The sequence below is a fragment of the Notechis scutatus genome, chromosome 2 (genome assembly GCF_049901735.1).
Source record: "Notechis scutatus isolate UNSWTSFEM ecotype Mainland chromosome 2, rNotScu1.2, whole genome shotgun sequence".
NCBI classification, from domain to species: Eukaryota; Metazoa; Chordata; class Lepidosauria; order Squamata; family Elapidae; genus Notechis; species Notechis scutatus.
Genome location: NC_142010.1, coordinates 230,855,671 through 230,869,321, shown reverse-complemented (window position 1 = coordinate 230,869,321; position 13,651 = coordinate 230,855,671). Strand labels below are relative to the sequence as shown.

At 34.3% G+C, this 13,651-nt stretch overlaps 1 protein-coding gene across 2 annotated transcripts in view; it reads right to left on the bottom strand.

Moving 5' to 3' along the window:
- Positions 1-13,651, bottom strand: part of EDIL3 (EGF like and discoidin domains 3) — a 236,944-nt gene that overhangs the window by 193,907 nt on the left and 29,386 nt on the right. The gene's annotated exons all lie outside the window — the stretch shown is intronic.

Sequence of the window (13,651 nt, the reverse complement as noted above, 5' to 3'; positions counted from 1 at the left end):
CTGGATTAAAAATGTGACCTCATTTCATATATTAGCAACTCAGGACTGGCATTTGTAGAGCTTTCAAAAAGGCATAAGCAAAACATTCATTTTATCATTTTGGAATAATTTAGAGGACTATTTTCAGATTTGAAACTACAATTTCTCATTCCCCTGTAATGTATGCAACATTCTCCCTGCTGAGTTTGAACACTTTTGTGAGCAAACCAAGTATTTGTTTGTGACATCGCTAATTTCCATAACCCACACTAGATTTGAAATGGTCCATACCAAAATATTGTTTGAAGGACATTTCCCTAGTTGGTGAGCTCCTAAGACTGGCATTGTGAAAACAGTGAACAAAAATACACCAACATTTCCCAGATTCTTCAGAATGATTCTTCGTTGGGATTCTTTGAAAGTTTTCAAAGGTGATTTCAAGATTCATGGTAGCAGTCATTGCTACTTGCTTCTGCTGAATCATCATCTGCTCCCTGAGAATGCTAAGAGCTAACAAGAAGTTATCTGGAATGTCCTTCTCTTCATCCAAAGACTGCCAAAAGATTTATAGATACGTTCCACCTGGCTCCCATTTAAATGATGCTAAGGTCATCCCAGTAATAAAAACGCAATGGATTTAATATTGTCAAAATGTCATCTTCCAGTCCAGTGTGATTTATTGATCTTGATGACCCACAGTAATGGAAAATAAAAATCAACCCACTGTGGATATGTCCTAATAAACTGATTATCCCACAAAACTGTTTGGGAATCAAAAGGCCAAGATGGCCAGTTATCTGAAACTTATTTATATTAAAGGAATCTGAAGAGTTTTATGCATATTTCAGAACTTTCCAGGTCATCAGCTGTTAGCTCTGCAAGGTAATCTAGGGAGGAAGCATGACAATAAATACTAGTTGTGCCTTTATTGTATGGTTATATTAACATAAACTTACAAGTCTAAAAGTATCTCTCCAATCCATCATATTTATTCCCTAAAAACTAGGGAAGATCTTTTCTGAAACACTTTAGTCCTCTTCCTTCAGACTGAAATTTCATTTATCAGACAAGGCTGAGGCTCTTCCTCCTACCTCTCAAGGTCATTTACATATATATCTAACCTAAAAATAAGAGTGTTTTTCTAGACCAATAGTATTATACTGATCTTAATGCTTTTATAGGAAGTCATTTATTAAGATCTTACTCTTTAAAGGAACAAACCATTTTAAGGGTAGCTCCCCTAAACAGGGCCCAGTTCAGATATGTGTAGAAGTTATAGTATTCTGAATAATTGGCCACTGACTGAGGAATTGTGGGCAGCAACATCTACACATTTGGATTGCACTGTTGTGAGGAAAGGTATTTCAAACAATATATTCAGACTAATATAGCTATCGATCTTTGCAATACTAGCACCATATACTATTCATTACATCATTAATTGATGGAAACTTTCGTTGGCTGACATGAATCACTTTTCCCTGCTGGGTACTGGAATGAATAGAAATCTTACAGATTAAGCAATGATTTTTGCATTCCTATATAAAATCTTGATACTACACTATATTTGTATACTTATACTAAAATCTTTATACTATAGGCCAGGGGTGTCAAACACAAGGCCTGGGGACCAGATTTGCCCCCAGGGTGCTTAGATCTGGCATGTGGGGCTGCACTGGAAACAATGAAGGACTGGCCCATGGTGCCTCTGCCAGCGAAAATGGAGTTCGGCAGCCATCCGAGCTCTGTTTTTGTTGGCAGAGGGTTGCAGCGGAAAACGGAGCTCGGAAGCCCATTTTTTCTGGCAGACCACTCGGGCCATGACAGGCACCCCTGACACAAGTGACGTTGAGCTGGCCATGCCCACTTTGGCCCTCTGGGATGAAACACAACCCTGATGCGGCCCTCAATGAAATCAAGTATAGCACCCCTGCTATAGTTATCTTTAGTCTATCTCAGAATAAGAACAACCACAGGAAAACTGTATCAAAGTGGAAATTCAGTGTATTTTCTGAACAGTATTGTGATTATGATTATGGCTGATTCTATTTTATAACAATATTAATAAGATCTTTAAAGAAAGAAGTAAGGTTGTCCTGGAATACTTTGTAACTGGCTTAATTACTTCAGAAAGTCTTCAGAACCTTAAAAGTTTTTATTAGCTATGTTTGTAGAGTCAGGAACATTGAGTACATAAATCTGAACTTAACTGAGACTTATTCCCATAATGCAAAATAATGATTTAGCTTTATGTTCAAATGCAGCTGTTAACTTGCATCCATTATATGGCTATTATGTTAAGACATAAATGTAGAAATGTTGATTTTTTTAAAAAAAATAATCTCTGCATTCATGTATAAAATGGTGAAATGTTTTTTTGAAGCAAGGGGCAGAAAGAAAAAAAATATATCTCTTTTTGTGCCCCATGAATTAAGTCAGCGGGTACTTAGAGCGAACAAAAGTTAAAATAGAAATTGATTTTATGTGCCATCTAGTTTTGCTCTGTAATTCAGAAATAGAACATCAGATGCCTTTAGCACCAGGAAAATGTATAAACATTACCATTATATTCAAACAAAAGTAACCTCCACGTTATAACTTAAAAGCAATTTCCCAAACACTGTGTTATTTTTCTTATTTTATTACATTTTATTATTATACTATTTTTTTAAACAAACCTTTATTTAGAAAGATCTTAGATGATATTTTAATTATTAATAACAATTTCCCTGAAAATAATGTAATTTACAAATAATCAGCAACACTGGTACACAAACAAATATAGGAGACCATTCAAGTAACCTAATTTTGACTGCTAAATAATATTTTATGTCACAGTTTTATTTTGGATGGTATAAACACAAACAGGATGAATAGGGATATGTTTTACCATTACTATACAAAGTTTTTATTTATTACTTAGCAGATACATAAGTAGACTTTTACTTATACATAACTATTTCTTATTAAATAATTCCACTAGCTACACTCCACTGCTAGCAACCTCTTTTGTCATTAGTCTACTGCAGTGTTTCTGCTGATTAGGAAACCTGGGAACTGAAGTTCAGAGATGTTAAAGTTTCCAAACTTGAGAAACAATAGTCTACTGACTTATTTTACAAAGTCCTTAAGTAAGCTTCTTAAACTTTTCCTACTGAATCACACCATTTTGCACTTCTTCCTAATATTCAGGACTGTTTCTTTATGTGGTGCTGAGACAAGTTCATCTACACTCATTTGTTTCACTTTCACTTTTTCACACATTTATCCTACCTGTTCTTCATCACTACTCTAACTCTGTCTCTCTGGAGCTTCCTTTTTAGACTGAATAAGTCACATGATAATCTGTTTCACCTCTTTCTTTCAGACTTTTATTTAGGTAGTTGTTGCAAGACTGCCTTTCCTTTTTATCAGGCTGTTGGTTTTCTTTGCTTGACTTCTTGGTCTCATTATGTCTCAGTACTGCTTTTCAGTATTTTGAATTGTCTTTTTCACACAATTCTGTCTTTTCTCTTCCTTGCTTCTGGTAAAACTGTAATCTTCAAATGCACACACACGCACACATACACACAGATCTACTCCAGCAGCAATATTGGTTCCAAAAAGCAAAAAAAGAAAACTTCTGCCAGAGACTTTTTTTTAGTACTTAGTCTGAATAGTTGAAAATGTACCTAAAAGAAAGGAACTTGTTACAGAAGGCTTATAACTAAGAAGAGGTGAAGTGGTGAGGAAGATGGTGGGAGATGAAGGTTTCTTTCTTAGCTACTGTTCAGTATAAACTAACATAGAAGAGTTCTAATCTTCCAGATTCTTGTATGGGAGCTTTCTTCTAAGCCAGCCGAAAAATAACATGTTATGTCTGAAACTGCTTAAGTGAGAAATATGCAATTTTCAACAAAATCCACACATAGAACAGAATAACACTTATAAATATTACAAATAAGAAAGTGTGGCTGGTGAAAAAGGATATCTGGTTAAAAGGAACATAATTAAATAAATCTAGTAGCACAGATATTGATTAGTTTTGATAAGCTACTTTTTTTCTCTGTAATTGTCAAGGGAAAAACTCTGATGAATTGTGAAAGTATCATTGTTCATAAAGTATCTAATATGAATTTCAAATGCTTGTGGGAATTATTAGATTGATACCAAAGTATAATCATCTAAATAAATTACCAGATGATGAGCATTTTTCAAGGGAAAAAGTCTGGTGAATTGTGAAAATATAATTGTGGAACTCTGTATATTATCAAATACCTATTCTATATTCTACATATTCTATATTATAGGCCTAAACTATTTCATGTTAAAAAGGAAAAGAAGTAATTGATTTCATTATGAATATATTTGAATATTGAAAATATATGTTTGCTGTGTTATGTTATTTTACACTATTGTAGATTGCCTCAATCCAGACAGCATGAACAAGGCAGAGATAAACATTGTTGGTCCCATAAAAATCTAGGGGAAAAATCAATCGAACCTTCCCAAATTTATATTCTGTGTATATCTTTTCCTTATATTTGTATACTATATTTATCTTAATATATTAATGTACAATTTTAATCATATTTATAACCATATGATTGTAATCAAAGTTAGAAAAAACTGAGGGTAACTCTTCAACTTTCAGATTGTGTGATCAGAATAAAAACAAAACTCCAAGCCATTCTGCTTGGGGAATACAGAAATCAATATTTTTCATTCATCATGGATTCACTGGCCAGAAATAATTAGCACCAATTCCTGACACTAGAATGAAGAGGATCTATTCAAGTGATCAGACTCCATGAATTTTTTTTCAGCACTAATATATTCATGATGACTGTGCTAATGTTAAACTTTAATCGTCCTTGGCATTTAATGTTTCCTCAAAATCCTTGGTGAACAGAAAGCATAAATGATCACATTAACTTAATTTCAAAGTAATTCACATGTACCTTGTAAATAATTAAGAATATAGAAACAGTTCTTCCATTGCTTTGGTTCTTTCTCTCAGTGGTCTGCATTGCCACCATTTTTGGCTCCTATTTCCTTCTCATTTGTTCTATTAATTCTAGCTGTTAACACTTCCTAGCTTAATCACCCCCAAAGGGTTATATTACAGCAGTTGTTCTCTGTACCCAAGAGCCTTTTAAAATATATGTTATAAGCTGTTACCTAATAGAGGCAAAATTTCTGTGTGGATCTCAGTAAATGATGACAAGTTGCTATTCTATGTACATGAAAGCACCAAGCTGGGAAATACTGACTTTCAAGTACAATTGGGAATGTCTGACAGGCTTTATAGAAATCAAGTTTCATTGTTCCTGACTAAATTATTTTAGATATAATAGTCATGTCTGCATCACTTGTACATAAACTTCACACAAGCAGCAGGCATTTGATGTTAACAGGAACTATATAGCAGGTCCCATATTTCAAATTAGTGGGCAAACACCTGCCTATATGCAGATGGTGTCATAATTCTTTTCATGACTCAAGCTAGCCTTAGAAAGGCCCTCAGAATGGAGCCAATTTTGTATGAAAGAGCAGTTTGGTTATTAGTTATCCAAAAATAAAACTTCAAAACAAAATAATGATATTCTCTGAAAAGAACAACTGCTTCATAGATATACAACCAAATAGAATAGTTGCTTTAAATATCTGGGTATACTTTTTCAAGCCCCTAGACATCAAATAGCACATATCAAAAATGCCACTCAATATGGTGGCCACTGTAGATTTTTAGGAGCCAGAATGGACACCTGAATTCTAGACTATTAGTTGCAAAATCAGTACACTGCTTTTTTGTGATGTGCAATTGCCTCCTAGCATAAAATTCCATGCACATGGAAGAATAAAATAATAGTTTTTGAGAGCCATATTTTCTGTACCTCAAAATGTCTCCAGTGCTGTACTTTGACTAGGTGAGCCAATTAGCATAGAAACAACAGCTTGGCAGTTAAAATGTTTTATTGGCTTAGAATCTATTTCCCATAGGATTTCTGTCCCAGTTAGTATCTTATAATTTAGATGTAGATGGTACATGATATAAATTAACTAAAAACTGCTTCACCTTGGATTGTGCCTGATTTCTTTCTAAATCTGGATTCTAAATTGGAGCTTGTTGAACAAAGATTAGAAGAAATTGAACATGAGCATAATTTAGCAGCAGTCAAGAGTTAAACCATCACTTCAGAAAATCAAGATATCCAAACCTGCACACTTATTAGGTTATCCTTTACCCATTACCAATGGCCTTTTTCTAGGTTATGGGTGGCAGATATAAAAGAAAGTATGTACCACTTAGGCAATGCCCTTATGCCTCCCATAACATGTTTTCTAGGGGATAAATTCTCTATGGAACTGCACTCTTCAAGAAATGAAAAAATTGCCTGACTCCCTTGTTTGATGCTATCCAGAAGTTTTCTTAGATGTACTTGAAATCACCTATTTCTAACTTTTGTACTGTAATCAGAAAGCTATGTCATATCCATATTGTACTGTACAACAGTTATTAAACTGTTATAATATTTTGGACTATATTTGGGTTGCTTTAAGATATGTTGTTGGAGAAGTCAGTTTAATTATTATTCATCCCTAAAACTTGATCAAAGAAATAAAGCTACTGTATATACTGTATGACAAGTATATAACATAGGGATCCATTTGTCAGTGTAAGATTTTATATGGTTGTATATATTCTTTGAGTTCAAAGACTAAGTTAGTGACAGATAGTTGAGGAGAAATTGTGTTTATGGGTCCACCAAGAATCACAAGCAACTAATGACAAATCATATACACATTCACGATAAGCAGATCTCAGAATGAAAGATGGGATAATCAAATGACTAATTAAGAGAAGAAAGGGATCTTTTTCATTGTTTAGTCCAGTTGTTTTTTTAATAATACTGGAGACAAAGATTTTGTCATTTTTAAAATGTTAAGTGACATATTTGATTAGCTTGTCACTGTTCCCCTCCCATTCCTATCAATATTAGCCAGTTCCCTGTGGTAGTGGAGCTGATGAAGTTCATACTCGTATGTCCACAGGTTTCTACCCTTCTTGTAATTAGATTATTTGCATAAGTAAGCTAACAAAAGTGCCATTATGATTCTGACACCAGTGACTCTTTTACACTTAACGTCCAGAACTAGTGATTTATTCAGAATGCAGCATAAGCTTTGTTCAGGTTCAGAATTTGAAAGACTAAAGCATACAAAACATTTGCTAAACCAATACTCGAATATAGCTCATCACTCTGGAACCCACATTACGTATCTGATATTAGCACAGTTGAGAAAGTCCAGAAATATTTCACAAGAAGAGTTCGACACTCCTCTACTTGTTGTAGAATACCTTATGCCACCAGACTTGAAATTCTAGACCTAGACAACCTTGAATTACGCCGTCTTCGGTCTGACCTAAGTATGGTATATAAAATCATACATTGCAATGACTTACATGTCAATGAATACTTCAGCTTCAACCATAACAACACAAGAGCACACAATAGATACAAACTCAAGGTTAACCGCACCAAACTTGATTGCAGGAAATAGCAACAGAGTGGTCAATGTCTGGAATATTCTACCTGACTCTGTGGTTTCTTCCCCAAACCCCAAAAAACTTTAACCTTAGACTGTCTACTATTGACCTCACCCCTTTCCTAAGAGGTCTGGAGGGGGCATGCATAAGCACACCAATGTGCCTACCATCCCTATCCTAGTGTTTCTTTTATTTTTCTTATATGTACCCATTTCATGTATTCATAACTATGTATATACTTATACCTATTATCTTGTAAGCGATTGACAAATCAAATAAATAAATAAATAAATAAAAATAAATAAATAAATAAATTAAAGACCTGAATACATATCTTGATGTTTACACTGAATATGAAAAGATCAGCTACTTAAGAGATTACATTTGCTTTTTTACATGTTGGAATGTCTTGCAGTCCTAGCTTCTAAATGAAGTTATATGGAGGACGAGATGTCTCTGAAGGAGCGGAGATGGTTCTGGGGCACTGAACAGCAGCCAGGAAGTCTCTCTGAATAAGGAAAGATCAAGAGATTGCCTACCTGCATCCCAGATTGTTGCTCCTTTTGAAGAGACAGTGGGATGGAAGATCTGTGGTTTTCTCTTTTGAGTGGAGAGAGAAACAATATACTTGCATAGACTAGTGCAGCCTTATAAAGGACACTAAAGAAAATCCCCACATTCTTAATCAAGAATACAGTAAATTTACAGTTGAAAAGAAGTATTTGAAAACAGCGGGATAAAGAAAAATACCGCTTTGGTGCCTTCCTTTCAAATTACAGAAACTAAAGCAAAGAGGAAATGATATTTTTTAAGACTTTAAAACAACAAAGAGCTTAACAAGATTTTGACTAAGAAAGTTATAAATAGATAAAGGGACTGTACAAATTCTAAAGATTCACGTTTTAGATAAAATGCTTTTAATGCTACTTGGAATTAAGTAAATAACCCAGAGCTTCATGGGAATTATTATTATTTGTCATCATTATTTGACATCAAAGGGAAATACGATTGGTAGAATTTGCAAATAGGAGATAAACGTAACATGAGATCAACAGTATCATTAAAACTAGGGCAACCTAGATTTGACTAAAGCTTTAAGGATATAAAAAAGGCAAGGGGGGAGAGAACCTTGCTTATGGTAGATATATGCTTATGGTAGATATATGGAGTTTAAGCTACTGTACATGGGACCATGAGTCTGATAATGAAAATTTATACTCCAATTGAGGAAGAAGTAAAATTGAATGTGTGTATTTATTTATTTATCAAATATGTATGCCTTTCATCTCTCTTTATATAAGAAAAAAGCCTCGTGACCAATTTCTACATTGGATTTGCATGCTTATCTTATTTAGTGATGACTCTAATGAGATTTAGATTATTTCAGTCTTCCCAGACCAGTTGGCTTTCAAGAGATGGGGTCATTTAGGTCATGTAACCCATGCTTCTCTTCAATTCATAAATCCAAATTAAACTTTTCCAGACAGATAGTTTATGTACTTTTATGTTATATGTCTGCCAGTGTCACCTGTCTCATTTCTTCACACTTTATTGAATCCTGCCCAAGTCTGTATGGAGGCAGCACATAAGTGTTATTAAATAAATAAATAAATAAATAAATAAATATCCGTTTTTGTTTCTTTGTTTGTACAGCTATATATGTAGGCTTTCTTTCCCATCCTACACTTTTTATTAGAATTGTTTGCAATTTTAGTATAACCTTCTTTAAGAACTCCCAGTTAGCTTAGGCTTCTTTTCCTTTACTTCTCCTGCCATTATATTTTATTTTTATTACTCTGTGTTTGAAACTCTTGTTTCAATAAATATTCAGTTATGCTTAAAATTAAGAGCATCATTTTATAGATACTTTCCCTGCTATTTTTTCATTATATTTTTATTTTATTCAAAAAAGGTTACAATACTAAAGTCCGATTAAAAAAAAACAAATAAAGAAAAAGCACAAAACAAACAAGACGTTAAGAAAATATCATTAAAAAAGAAAGAAAAAACCCTAACACATATACACATATTATCTTCTCAGTTGATTACTGATTAATACATTGCTACAAAATTAGCTTATCACCCCTTGTGAAACAGGCCCCTCCAAATTTTTAAACTATTAAATCTATTTGCAGATTATTAACTTCTCATCTATATATTATATTAATGACAAAATAGACAATAGTAGTAGTAGTAGTAGTAGTAGTAGTAGTAATTCAAGATTAAAGCTTCAAAACCCTCTGTTAGCAAACACTTATTGTAATCAACTAACAGAAAATTTACCAAGGGATCTTATTTATCCCAAATTGTGCCAAGAATTAACAGTAATTTGTCCTGGATCAAATTTCCACGTTTGTTTCTTAATACCATTTCTTATCAATTGTTGTCTGGTTAAATATCGTCCCACACATACGGAATTGACTTGATTAAGGAAATCTAAGTTACTTTTATTTATATTAACTTTTTTCATTTGTATGTAATGTGTTAATTACTGCAGACTTTTCCAGGCAGTGCCACACAAAGTGTCAAATTTCTACACATAGGTCATTTCATACTGAGAACTTTGAAAGAACATTGACGCATATAATTGTTAAGCTAAAAACATCTAATATAGTATTTGGGATTTGTAATACTTAAAATAACACATTATGAAGTTAGTCACAATATAAACTTGGTCTTGATGTGACATGCAAAGCTCAATCTAGCCATCAAGCCAATGCAATTGCATATTTCTGTCATAAAGTGTATAGTACAAGTTACTTTAATCAGAAATGGTAGAGCCAATTGGAAGGGACTGTTGTTTTCTGAAAATTATTTATAACTTTCCTGTTCTGTTTGGATGTTTAGATGTTCCCTTGATTTTCAACTAAATGGTATTTCTGATTCTTTTTTTTCTGTTTTGAGAATAGAGCCTGTTTATCTAGAGTAAAGCCTCAGGCCAGTAATACTCTGCCAGCTAATCAGAAGCTTCTATTTATGTGCAAAAGCAAAGCAACTCAAACTGAAATTAGTCAGCTAAATTTTACAGTAAAATTTTCCCAAAAAGCAATTGATAGTTATCTTAATTAATTATCCTAGCTTTTATAATATCCTATTTTATAATAGGATCATCTTCCAAAACTTGTCTGAAATATCATTATTCATAATTTTACAATATTTTAAATATAGTAAACTATTTCCAAGTAAGTAAAAATTCTTTAAAAGTTTAGGAATACTATAAACACTTGACAATATGAAATAAGGGCTGTATATTTCTATGTTCAATAAACCATTAATGCTACTTAGAATAATGGAAAGGATTATTTCCTACAATATATAATGTTGCAATTTCTATTTGATTTTATGGAAAATAAATGGTGAGGTTGAATAATACAATAATGTTTCCAAAGTAAAGAGGAAGAACTGCCCATTGAGATGTGTGGTCTTATTAAACTGTGTGCCTATCAAAGTTTTGTATAAAGTAATAGAACTAACAATTTGGGGATCATTTAATATCTTAGTTCTTAACTTCTTGATTCGAGTTAGCCATAAACCCTCACTTGGAATGTTATTCATCAGTGATAGTCCTGCCAATATAACCAGAAGTTCAAATTCATTTTCAGCAATTTAAATTTAGATGGAAGTCTGATCATAATTGGAGTAGAATTAAACTCTTGATAATGGGATAATTGGTACTGGTCTGAGCTTGGAAGCATTAGTATAAATATTTAGTGCTCTAAAAATGAGGTAGGATGACATTTCTACACCAGTCTCTTTTTGTGGCTTGCTAACCACTATTACATTCTATCCAGCTTCTGCTACCTTTCCTAATACAAAGTATTAGCAGAAAACCATAACTTTGATATAACAAAATATTGTCAGTGAAGAGGGATTTAATTCCCAGAGAAGTAAAGGCCAAGCTTGTCAAGCATCTATGTTAGCCCTCTTGATATCTTTGAGGGCATAATGATAAAGAACAACAAAGCTATGCAAAGTTAAGCCCATTTTTTAAAGTCCAAAACAAGTGGAAGGTTTTGCTAGTATATCTTGCTCTGCTGAGGCCAGTAATAAGGAATCAATCAATCAGAATATCCCCTCCTGCTGCTCCTGGACACTCTTCCCTTCTCTTTCCTTCCCCTCTCTTCTTTCCATGTCATAGTGGCACAGGATTAGGATGCAGTATTGTAGGCTAACTCTTCCCACTGCCAGTAGTTCAATCCTGATGCACTCAAGGTTGACTCAACTCAAAGTGACATATAGAGAATTAATAATGCATCACAAAAATAAATCATTAAAACAATAGCATAACCACAAGGGAAACAGTGAAACTAAAAGCTTGTGTTACAAAACACAAAACATTCAAAACCCCTTAAAATATCACCTTGCTAAGCCATCTCAGAAAACACACCTGGCCCCAAGTTTTTGATGCCATGAAAATGTAGGAGGGATTATGTTCCAGAGGGCAGAAGTGCAGGTTCATACATACAATATGTGAGAATATGGAGCTCTACAACCTCTGGCTGTTTGATAGGATAGTTTCTGATCAGCTGGAGCTGTAATTCACTAGCATCAACTTCTGAAATCTTCCCACCAGGAAATTGAAAATCTTAAAGCCTTTTCTTTGGACTGAGTACCTTGAATGAGGTCTTTAATTGGTCATAGCTTGTCCTTTTTTAATCCCCTGAGCATTTCAAATTGCTATTGGTGGCAATTCTATCAGACACGATCTTGCAGAATAATTTCTTTCCCAGGACCCCAAACAACGTAAGAGAGAGTGTAAACTTGGAAAAAATGTAATTTATTCAGGCTAAAATCAAGTGTTATTTTCAACAGGACCACGTCACTCAGTAGAAAAAGTATTAAATTTCTGTATTTATTGCCAACAAAGCAATATAGTCTGACTTAAATAATTCAGTGTTTAAAGATACATAGAGAATGCTTTCAACAGCAGTCAGCACTGACTTGCTTTAAATAAATAACACCCAATATATATTTTAGTGCTAATAAATAATTAGTATGGCTTTGTGGAAAGCTTTATCTCAAGACTTTCAGATCCAAATATGCAAGATACTTGTTTGGTTTATTTGAAAATTGAAAACAAAATTATAAAGTACTCTGAAAACTGACAATAGATTTGATATATAGTCTTCACAATCTATGACACTGTATTAAATAAGCCTTTGGCATAGTAGTCCTCTTAGTCTTCCATTTGCATAATTTGAGCATAAACATTTGGAGCACAATCTGATGTGTCATGTTGAACCATTCCATTCACAATTGGCACCAACTTTCAAGTTTAGTAAGGTGACAACCTATAATATGGTATTATCTTTTTTCGGATTTGAGCAGGGGTGGGATTCTACAGGTTCGCACCTATTCACTAGAACTGGTTGTTAACATTCTAAGCAGTTCAGAGAACTGGTTGTTAGAAGAAATTGCTGGCCTAATCCTGTAAGGAAGGCATGAAGGAAACATTCTGGTGTTGCTTATAGAAACTGCCTCTCCATTAATCCTTATTACATTCTTGGCAGGACTAGACTTCCTGTCTCTGGAACTTCTTTGGAGTTTTTTTTCTCACTTGCTGATACTTTGCTTGTGTGGAGTGACCATTCAAAGTTATAATGGCACTGAAAAAAGTGACTTATGACCCTTTTTCACACTTACGACTGTTGCAGCATCCCAACAGTCATGAGAGGCCAGGCGAGGAGATGCGTGCCTCGATGTGAGTGATGTTGAGTTGGCCACGCCCAGCCAGTCACATGACCACCAAGCCATGCCCATCAGCTAAGCCACGCCCACAGAACCAGTTGTTAAAAAATTTGAATCCCACCCCTGGATTTGAAGTTATATACAATAGCAATAGCACTTAGACTTATATGCTACTAGTGCTTTACAGCAGGGGTCCCCAACCACCAGTCCGCGGACCGGGACCGGTCCGCGGAACAACTCCTACCGGGCCGCTGGCTTTCTGGGCGTCACCATCTTTTTTTGATGAAAAAGTGCTTCCAGTGAGCTTTTCCGGGTAGAAAGCTCACCGGAAGCACGTTTTCATCAAAAAAAGATGGCGGCACTCTCAGCGCTTCGGTGAGCTTTTCCGGGTAGAAAGCCATTTCTACCGGAAAGCTCACTGAAGCGCTAGCGCCGCCATCTTTTGATGAAAAC